General features: G+C 42.8%; 1 protein-coding gene across 1 annotated transcript in view; it reads right to left on the reverse strand.

Annotated features, from left to right (window-relative positions):
- The window catches only part of SLC36A1 (solute carrier family 36 member 1), a 62,345-nt gene extending 58,799 nt beyond the window's left edge, over positions 1–3,546 (reverse strand). Inside the window, exon 1 of the mRNA XM_045436813.1 lies at positions 3,442–3,546. The gene's annotated coding sequence lies outside the window, so the exon portion shown is untranslated. The remainder of the gene's footprint in view (positions 1–3,441) is intronic.
- Between the last annotated feature and the right edge of the window lie 7,071 nt (positions 3,547–10,617).

The following is a 10,617-nucleotide window of genomic DNA, read 5'->3' on the forward strand; positions in this document are numbered from 1 at the left end:
TTTTAACCAGCTTCCTAGATGATCCTGATTACAGATGGATTCATACTAAGCACTAGAAAAATACATATGATCTTATTATGATAGGTGTACCCCAGGCCTCACCTCCTACCAGAGTTCATGGATTGGTGATATTTGCAGACTAAAATTGCCACCCATTATTCCTAAACAATTACATTGGGTTAGACTTTGGAACCCAGAGAAACAGCGAATTCTCTAGATGCGTTTTCTTTTCTCTGTTGCTGGGATTCCAAAGTCATGAACAAGGACACAGATTGTGTTGCTATCTGTGATCTACAAGGAGGAAAGTGAAAATCTCTAACTTCCACGTGATCTGCTGTTTTTAAAGGGCATCAGATAAAACTCCATCTAACCTACCACAGAAGTGCATTCCATAATTTGACTCCTGCCTAAATGAGCCTGGTGAGAGGGCTGCTGACCTCAGCAGTCTCTGCCCAGGAGGGGCTAAAGACGCAAACACGCTCACTTTTTACCCACAGTCATAAAAACCACTAAACGTCAGAACCAGGCGTGACTTACAGAAGATAAAGCCCCAGCTTCTCATTCAAAGGTGAGAAAACCAAGGCCCCAGCTAGTTAAAGACTTGGGATTAGAATATAACATTCCAGATTCTTAGTCAGTGTTTCTATCACACCATAAATTCTCTCTCCTCCCTGCCATCTTCCCTGGAACAAAACTGGGGCCAGGATTAGGTGTGCATGGGGAATTCTGCACAATAAAAGACACAACAAGTTCAGAGTTAGATGTGATTATCACCGCAGAGAAGTTCAAGAACAAGAAGTCAGAAAGGTCACTATGCACACCTATGGTTCTGCAGTTCTTTTCCATTCCATCACTCTTGGAATGAGTCCCCATTTTGGAAATGGTGATCTATGTGCCATGAGCATCCCAGTAACCCAGATAGATTTCTGACTTCACAGAATAGGGAGGCACAGTGGAGTATTTTCCCCTGGAGAGGGTCATTGAGAACTGGCCCTGGGTGTTAAGGCTTCCGGGAGAAATGTTTGGGAGAGAAGAGATGGCACCAAATGCAATATCATGTAGTTTCTATTCTGGTACATTTAGAATGTCCCATCCACTGGACCCCACACCCATAAAACAGCTAGCTTTGTGTACTTAGACCCAATAAGGCCTGGCTTAAGGAAGGAGCCTCAGGATTCCTCCACGGCCCCGGACGAGGCAAAAAGACTCAGTGTGAGTTTCCTCTACGGGACAAAGAGAAAAGCTATCCTAGGTGTTAGTGGTTGTCAGCCAGTCACACACTTCTGGAAAGGGTTATCAGAGCCAGGCCAGCAAAAGTAGAAACCAAAGTCCATTTACTCAGCCCAGTTCTAGGACCTTGCTTTCAGGTCATGGTAGAAAGAAATGTATCATTAACAGCACAATGACTCTTCAGAATCCGACCTTGGAAGAGATATCAAGCATTTAAAGAATTGAGACACTCCCTGGGGAGGGAGGAGGAGGAATAATAAAAAATAAAATAAAAATTAAAAAACCAGGAGGGGTACTTAACAGGAGATGAGACAAAGGGGAAAGTAACGCGTTCACAAAAGTGGCCATCTATCCTACCCACCCTACTTCACATTCTCCATGCTAACAAGTCCAGTCCTAGAATTTCACAGAACCCCTGAGTTGGAAGAAAACCTAACACTCTATCTAGCCCAAAGCTCTACCCAATACAATAATCTAACCCATGACATTCCCAAAAGTAATTGCCAAGGGACAATTATCTCCAGTGACAGGGCGCTCCGTGCTCTGTGTTGCCACATGAAAGAGCATTTATTCTTAGAAAGTTCTTCTGCTCACCCAAAAACCACTTCCCTTTCGGCACTTGCATCCACTGGTCCTAGTTATAACCTCTGGAATACCGCAGAAGAAATGGAATCTGCCTTTAGAATAGACAAAGACAGCTCCGAGCCCGTCACGCTGCCACAGAGGTGACGCCGAATGAACGGCTACACGGTTTAAAGGGAAAATAAGGACTCAACGGCAGGTGATTATAAATGGCACCATCAGCAAACAAAGGAAAAGAGACTTAATACCATCATCGCAGCAGCCTCTTCTTCATACAGCCTCCACCCCACAGTCTCAAACTCAGAGCAAAAGATCCAGTCTTTTGTGTCCCCTTTACTTCTTGACAACAAAAAAAGCTTTAAAGAAAACATACTCTAAGTGCACATGTGAACGACTATAGACTAGGCCCTTGACAAAGAGTCAAAGAGGGGGCTTGATCGTGTTTAAAGTGATTAAAGACCGTCAAAATGACTTTCAGCGGTCAGCATTTATCTTGGACATAATACAGAGATAAGAAGAAAGAGAAGGATTTCATGACAACCCAGAAATAACTGAAGTAGGGAACTGCGTCCTGGACAACTGGATTAATCTTTGTTGCACAGTGGTTGTACTACACACAGGGGAAAACCCTCTCTGATTAGAAAACAAACAGACCCCTATGCACCGAATGTCAGAGCAGACGAGGTCCTTAGAGATTCAACTTCATCACTGTACAGGCTGGGAAACCTACACCCACTCCAGGATGGGAGTCACCCAAGGTTGCAAAGCAAGTGTCAGAGCTAGAACACAGTCTCTCAATTCCCCAATCTCGGCTCTTTCCGTTACACCATGCCGCTATGTTATTTTAGCAAGCCTCAAACGACTGCATGCAAGTAACCAGTATTCCCCAAATGACACAAGCTACAGAAAACATAAAGCCAAGGCCTTTGCATTCTTCGAGTTAATGGCCAGGGCGTTCCACAGCCCCAGCTGCGAGCCACCTTCTGCAATTCTTATTTCATATCTCAGTATGATTTACACAAAATTGCAGGACGGTTAGAAGCAAAGCCTCCAGAATGATGAGTCTGCAGAAAAACCGTGAACACTGAAACAGGGAACCACACCCAGAGCCAAGCCAATCCGGGAGATGGAGACCGTAGAGCTAAAAAGGCAGAGCTAGAAGAGAAGAGGACAAGAAGAGGGTGCCTTTCCACATGTCAAGTTTTCCGCAGGAGGCAGTGTGAGGAAAGGCGAACAGCCGCCGGAGGTTGGGGCGCAGGTCTGCCACTAACTCACTGGGTGACCTTAGGCAAGCTCCGACCCCTTCCAGATCCTCCATTTCTCCAACTGTCCTAGAATGGGGTTGCACCAAGTGATTTCCCAGGATCCCAGTTCTGGTATTCTATGACCCAAAGACCCACTATTAGCAAGTCCCCGGCAGGGCTCCCACAGAGCCGGCCACTTGTCCCAGGCGACAGGACCCCCTTGGGAAGCGTGGAAGAAGTCCTGGCTGGTAGGTAGGGTGACCTTTCTCATCTGGGTACCTCAGTTTCCCCACTGTCAAACGGCAGGGGGAGGTCAAGGGATAGAGCGCGAGGGAAAAGGGATTCTTCAGTTGGCCTCTTCCTGGGAGGGGTGCCCGCATCTTACCGCGGCTGAGGCGGGGGAGCCGAGGAGATTCGGACTTGCACCCCAAGCCGATCGGTGCCTGACCCGGAGCATCCGCTGAGCCCCAGAGGAAGGCGAGGTGGGTCCTGCAGGAGGCGGTGACACGCCGTCAGTCCCGGCCCGTCAGCGCGCGGACGCACCGCTCGGGCTCCGGCTCAGGCTTGGTTCCGGCTCTGCCTCCCGCTTCAGCTCAGCCCACCCGTCCCCGCCTCAGCTCGGAGCCCCAGCCATCTCCCCCCTCCCACCTTTGCTGCCGGAGCAGCCGCTTCCGGGCCCCGTCACGTGATCCCGGCTCCCCAGCCGGAGACCCGGGTCACGTGTTCCAGCGCGTGGCAGCTCCCTTCCACCGGGGAAGCTCCGGAGCCCGGCTCCGCAGCACCACCTGGCGACCTGTTGCTGACACGGCAGGCAGGGCCCGGGGCCCGGCAGAACTGGGCGGGGCTTTGAGCTCGGAGCGTGGCTGGCGAGTCCCCAGAGCTCTGTCCCCTGAGCCGTGCGCTCATTTCTGCACATGGTGTGCTTTCCTTAACACGTTTCGGGGACCGTATGTTGCTTTTATAATTTAAAAAAATACATCTTTTTAAAAATCATCTTGTCCTATTTTTCGAAGCTTACACAAACTCATTTGTGGTTGCTCCTGGAAATGGGACTGTGAGGTAAGGCAACGTTATCTTTTTAACATATTTAAAATTTTAAGTAATATTCTTAAATGGATGGCAACATCTCAGTATGTTTGAGGTGTATGTGTTACCTAGCCTTCTCTTTCCTCCTTCTCCCTGAATTTTTCCTTTAAAAATTATGTAACTAACAAATTAATTAATTAATTTGAAATTATGTAACCATTCACGCGCGCGCGCGCGCGCACACACACACACACACACACACACACACACACAAAGGAATAAACTCTTGATAGAGCTACAAAATGGATAAATCTTAAAATAATTCTGCTGAGTAAAAGAAGTCAGAAAAAATATTCCATTTACCTAATGTTCTAGAAAATGTTAAATAGTCTCCAGTGACAGAAAACCTGTCAGTGGTTGCCTGGAGTGGGTGGGAAGGTTAGGACAGGAGAGATTATAAAGGGGCATAAGAAAACTTTCAAGGTGACAAATATGGATTTTAAGTTATCAAATTATACACATTCAATACATGCAGTTTAAAAATAAATTTTTAAAAATATGTGCAGTTTATTGTTATGTAAATTATACCTCCATAAAACTGTTAAGATAGTAGAAATTATATATTAATATATTGTTATTATTAGAAATATTAGACAATATATAGATATATAAACAGTGAAAATTTCCCTGCTCCCAAATTCACGCTTTTCCTCCAAAGACTTACAGTTGCCAGCATGTGAGTATTGTTCTCCATACACTATACTATGCGTTTATAGAAATATTTATACAGAGAGACATATACAGATTTGTGGCATTAAAATCTAGAATCATGAATAACAGTACTTACTGTTTTGCTTAAGACTCTTACTCTTAACTATCTATATATACTGTCTCAATTATTTCATAAACATATATTACTTTATATATATATTTAAAGCCTTTGTATGTTCTATGACCCATATATATATTTTTAATGTTTATTTATTTATTTTGAGAGAGAGAAAGAATGCACAAGCTAGGGAGGGGCAGAGAGAGAGGGAGAGAGAAAGAATCCCAAGAAGCCTTTGTGTTGACATGGGACTTGATCTCACAAACCAGGAGATCATGACCTGAGCCAAAAGCAAGAGTCAGTCACTTAACCAACTGAGCCACCCAGGCACCTCACCATATTTTATTTATTTATTTATTTATTTATTTATTTATTTATTTTTACATTTATTTATTTTTGAGAGACAGAAAGAGACAGAGCACAAGTGGGGAAGGGCCAGAGAGAGAGGGAGACACAGAATCTGAAGCAGGCTCCAGGATCTGAGCTGTCAGCACACAGCCAGACATGGGGCTTGAACTCACAAACCATGAGATCATGACCTGAGCTGAAGTTGGATGCTTAACCAACTAAGCCACCCAGGTGCCCCTCACCCCACCATATTTTTTAAAATATCTACCCCAGTTGGTTCATTTCACCAGGGAAAGAGAAAAGAATGCAGGTTCGTGCTCAATTCAAAATAGCAAGGTCAGTGAGTTCATCTCATCCCTGGAAGAACCCAGCAATGTATTGACTGATCAGTGCCAGAAACTGTGCTTGGAATGCTTCTGAGCCCAGGTTACCTCCAGGTCTTGAATTTCATTGATTCTATGGCTCCTTCTGATGTCATGGTCAAGAAAGCCCGATCTTAAGAGAACCAAAGAGCTCCCTGTTGGAATTACTGATGCAAGGGGGACTTTGCCTTCCCCAATTGGCTCCTGGGAGGCACTGACTATAATAAGGATTCTTTCTTATATCTGGCCACCACACTCTTATTAGAAAGACCTTTGCATCATTTTCAGATACTGTTAGGATTCTATCAAGCTTATCATTATGCAGTCATAATTAGAAATTAACACAGTTATGGGGTGCCTGGGTGGCTCAGTCGGTTAAGCGTCTGACTTAGCTCAGGTCATGATCTCATGGCTCATGAGTTCAAGCCCCACGTTGGGTTCTGTGCTGACAGCTCAGAGCCTGGAGCTGCTTTGGATTCTGTGTCTCCCTCTCTCTCTCTGCCCCTCCCCCACTTGCACTCTCTCTCTCTCTCTCTCTCTCTCTCTCTCAAAAATAAACATTAAAAAATTAAAAATTAAAAAGAAAAGAAATTAACACAATTACATCTCCTTGTCATTCCCAGAGAACTTTTCCCAACTATACAAATCCCCACCTCTGCTTCCACAGTTTACTCAGAAGTATAAATGAAGATTCACTGTTCAATATGGATGCATAAATAGGGGCACCTGGGTGGCTCAGTTGCTTAAGCATCCAATTCTGGCTCAGGTCATGATCTCCCAGTTTGTGGGTTTGAGCCCAGTGTCGGGCTCTGTGCTGACAGCTCAGAGACTGGAGCCTGTTTCAAATTCTGTGTCTCCCTCTCTCTGCCCCTCCCCTGCTTGTGCTCTCTCTCGCTCTCTCTCTCGGAAATAAATAAACACTTAAAAAATATTTTTAAAAATTTATTTTTAAAAATATTTTTAAAAAACTTTGACTCTTTTACTCCTCGAAAACTATGCAAAAGCAAAACGTAAAAACTCTGAAAACTCTATTTTCAGCAAAGGGAGAAGATAGAATCCACAGATCCCGAAATATGTGTAAGGGCTAACGAAAGCGCTGAGATCAGACAGAAGCTATAAAGGAAAATGGAAAAGAAATTCAAAGAGAAGCAAAGGGACCCAGTGGGGACAGACAGATCTCAGGAATGCAACAGTGAAAACGCTCTTCCTGAAGAGGAAGAGCTCACTTAGAGCTGCTCGGCTCTATTTGTTTTGTTTGCAACAATGGGTGTGGAAACAGTTCAGCAAGACTCAACAAAAGCTCTCCTGAATCTGGTTTGGATCCGGGAAGCCAGGAAGATAGAGATAACAGCAAGAAGCACAGGGATGAGCCATATTTGCAGGAAGCAATTGGTCTATGGCAATGAAATAGAAACGACTAGAAATAACACTTGTTGTTGAGGATGTAAAGCAACTGGAAGTTTCATCCGCTGCTGGGGGGAGTGGACAGTGATGCAACCGCTTCGGAAAGTTGTTTTGATGGTTTTTTATGAAGTTAAACACATGTCCTGTGATCCAGCAATTCCACTCCTAGGTATTGACCCAGGGAGAATAAAAGTGTTTATCCACACCAGGGCCTCGACTAGGGGGAGGCAAGCAAGGTGTCGCAGATGGGACATTTAAAGAGGCACTCGCTTTTAGGATTGTACAGGCGCAGGGTTGGCACTTACATGAACACAAGAGCGGATGCTTCCTTAAATCTTGTGACCTAGGCTTCCTGTCTTGCCTCACCCGGGTCCAGGCTGTGGTCCCCACAGACTTGTATTCAAATTTTCACAGCAGACACCTTAATAAAGCTAAATCAGTGACAACCCACACATTTATCAATAGGTGAATTGGTAAACAAATTGTGGCATATAGAGCAGAAAGGAGCTATTGATACATGCAAAAATGTTGATGAATCTCATTATGGCTAAGTGGAAGAAGCCATACACACAAAACTGCATACTATATGATTCAGTTTATATAAATGTAAAGAATGGGCAAAACCAAATCTAGTAACAGAAAGCTGAACAATGGTTTCTTGACATGTGTCAAAGAAACATGTGGGGATTGGCTGCAAAGGGACACAGAGAGCTTTCTGGAGTAATGCTAACATTCTATATATTGATTGGGATGCTGGTTATGTGGGTTTATTTTTTTACTTATTAAATTAAATACTTATTAAATGCAGGGCTCGATCTCACGAACTGTGAGATCATGACCTGGGCCAAAGTCAGACATTTAACCAACTGAGCCACATGGGCTGGGGGGGTGGGGGGGGGTGGGGAGGGAACCTAAAATACGTTAACCTAATTGTATATAAATTGTACTCCTAAAGGTTCATTTAAAAATTGTAAAGAGGGGCGCCTGGGTGGCGCAGTCGGTTAAGCGTCCGACTTCAGCCAGGTCACGATCTCGCGGTCCGTGAGTTCGAGCCCTGCGTCGGGCTCTGGGCTGATGGCTCAGAGCCTGGAGCCTGTTTCCGATTCTGTGTCTCCCTCTCTCTCTGCCCCTCCCCCGTTCATGCTCTGTCTCTCTCTGTCCCAAAAATAAATAAACGTTGAAAAAAAAAATTAAAAATTGTAAAGAGATTACGAGACATCTGGGAAAACCTCCAAGACAAAAGAATAACCAAATGCACAAACACATGAAGCCTTTTGGAGGAGACCATGCAAAAAAGAAACACGCAGACAAATATCCTCAGAGAGACAAGATGTCGCCATCATGACATAACAAAGATAGCAACAACAAAAATACTGCTTTTAAAAAATATTGTTAGGGGAAAAAAACAGCTCTTGGAAATTAAGAATGTAATAACAAAAATGAAGAATCAAATAGAAGAGTAAGAAGATGAAAATAAAGAAGAAATTGGTTCTTTTTCATTAATGAATATTTATTATATGTGCCAGGCACTGCGCCTAAAACAGTGAACACAATAGACAAAAATCCCCGCCCTTGTGAAACATTTTAGGGAGGGAAGAGAACAAAAATAAATAAGTAATATCCATGTCATTTCAGCGGGTGTACCTGCTGTGGAGGAAAAGCAGGAAAGTGGGAGAGGGAGTCTAGAGGCAGAGAGGAGGGATTGAAGCCTTTTTAAATAGTCAGGAATATACTATTGAGAGGTGATATCTCAACAAAGTCCTAAAATAGGGGAGGAAACAATCCCTGTGGACTTCTTTGAGAAGAGCATTCTGGGCAGAGGGAATAGCATGTTCTAGGGGCCCAGGAGGGAATGTGCCTAGCCTATTTGAAGAATTAAAAGGCAGTCAGTGTGTGCATGATACTGTATGTAGAAAACCCTAAAAACTCCATCAAAAAGCTGCTAGAACTGACAGGTGAATTCAGTAAGGCCTATTCATTCAGATAGGTGAATTCAGTAAGGATACAAAATCAATATGCAGAAACCTGTTACTAATAATGAAGTAGCAGAAAGAGAAGATAAGAAAGCAATCCCATTTACAATTGTGCCAAAAATAATAAAATAGCTGGGAATAAGCTTGACTGAGGAGGTAAAAGAACTCTGACAATTATAAAGCACTGATGAAAGAAATTGAAGATGGCAATAAACAAATGGAAAGATATTCCATGCTAATGGATTGGGAAAACAGATATTGCTAATATGTTTGTGCTACCCAAAGCAATCTACAGATTTAATGCAGTTCCTACCAAAATGCCAACAGCACTTTTCACAGAACTAGAACAGCATTTTTCACAGAAGTAATCCTAAAATGTGTATGGAATCACAAAAGACCCCTAATGGCCAAACAATCTTGAAAAAGGAGAACAAAACCTGAGGTAACACAATCCCGGATTTCAAGATTCATTACAAAGCTGTAGTCATCAAGACAGTATGGTAGTGACACAAAAACAGACACACAGACAAATGGAACAGAGTAAAGAGCCCAGAAATAAACCCATGATTATATGGTCAAATAGTCTATGACAAAGAGGCAAGAGTATGCAAGGGGAAAGAGGCAATCTCTTCAACAGATGGTGTTGGGAAAACTGGACAGCTACACGAAAAGAATGAAACTGAACCGTTTTCTTATACCATACACAAAAATAAACTCAAACTGGATTAAAGACCTAAATGTGAGACTTGAACCTATAAAAATCCTAAAAGAGAGCAGAGGCAGTAATTTTTCCAACATCAGCTATAGCAACATTTTTCTAGTTAGGTCTCCTGAGGCAAGGGAAACAAAAGCAAAAGTAAACTATTGGAACTACATCAAAATAAAAAGTTTCTGCACAGCAAAGGAAACAATCAACAAAACTAAAAGACAATCTAGTGAATGAGAGAAGCTATTTGCAAATGATATGTTCAATAAGGTATTAGTATTCAAAAATATAAAGAGCTTATCAACACAACACCGTAAAAAAATAATCCAATTTAAAAATGGGCAGAAAACATAAAACAGACATTTCTCCAAAGAAGACATACAGATGGCCCACAGACACATGAAAAGATGCTCAACATCACTCATCATCAGGAAAATGCAAATCAAAACCACAATGAGATATCACCTCACACCTATCAAAATGGCTAAAATCAAAAACACAACAAACAACAACTGTTGGCAAGGATGTGGAGAAAAAGCAACCCTTTCGCACTGTTGTTGGGAACGCAGACTGGTGCAGCCACTGTGAAAGGCTCCTCAAAAAATTAAAAATAGAATTATCATATGATCCAGTAATTCCACAACTGGGTATTTACCCAAAGAATACAAAAACGCTCATTCAAAAAGATATTTGCACCCCTGTGTTTATTGTAACATAATTTACAATAACCAAATTATGGAAGCAGCCTAAGTGTCCATTGACAGATGAATAGATAAAGAAGACGTGGTATGTATATGTAACAGAATATTACTGAGCCATGAAAAAGAATGAAATCTTGCCATTTGCAACAATATGGATGGACCCGGAGGATATAATGTTAAGTGAAATAAGTAAGACAAGTACCATATGATTT

The sequence above is a fragment of the Leopardus geoffroyi genome, chromosome A1 (genome assembly GCF_018350155.1).
Source record: "Leopardus geoffroyi isolate Oge1 chromosome A1, O.geoffroyi_Oge1_pat1.0, whole genome shotgun sequence".
Taxonomy (NCBI): domain Eukaryota; kingdom Metazoa; phylum Chordata; class Mammalia; order Carnivora; family Felidae; genus Leopardus; species Leopardus geoffroyi.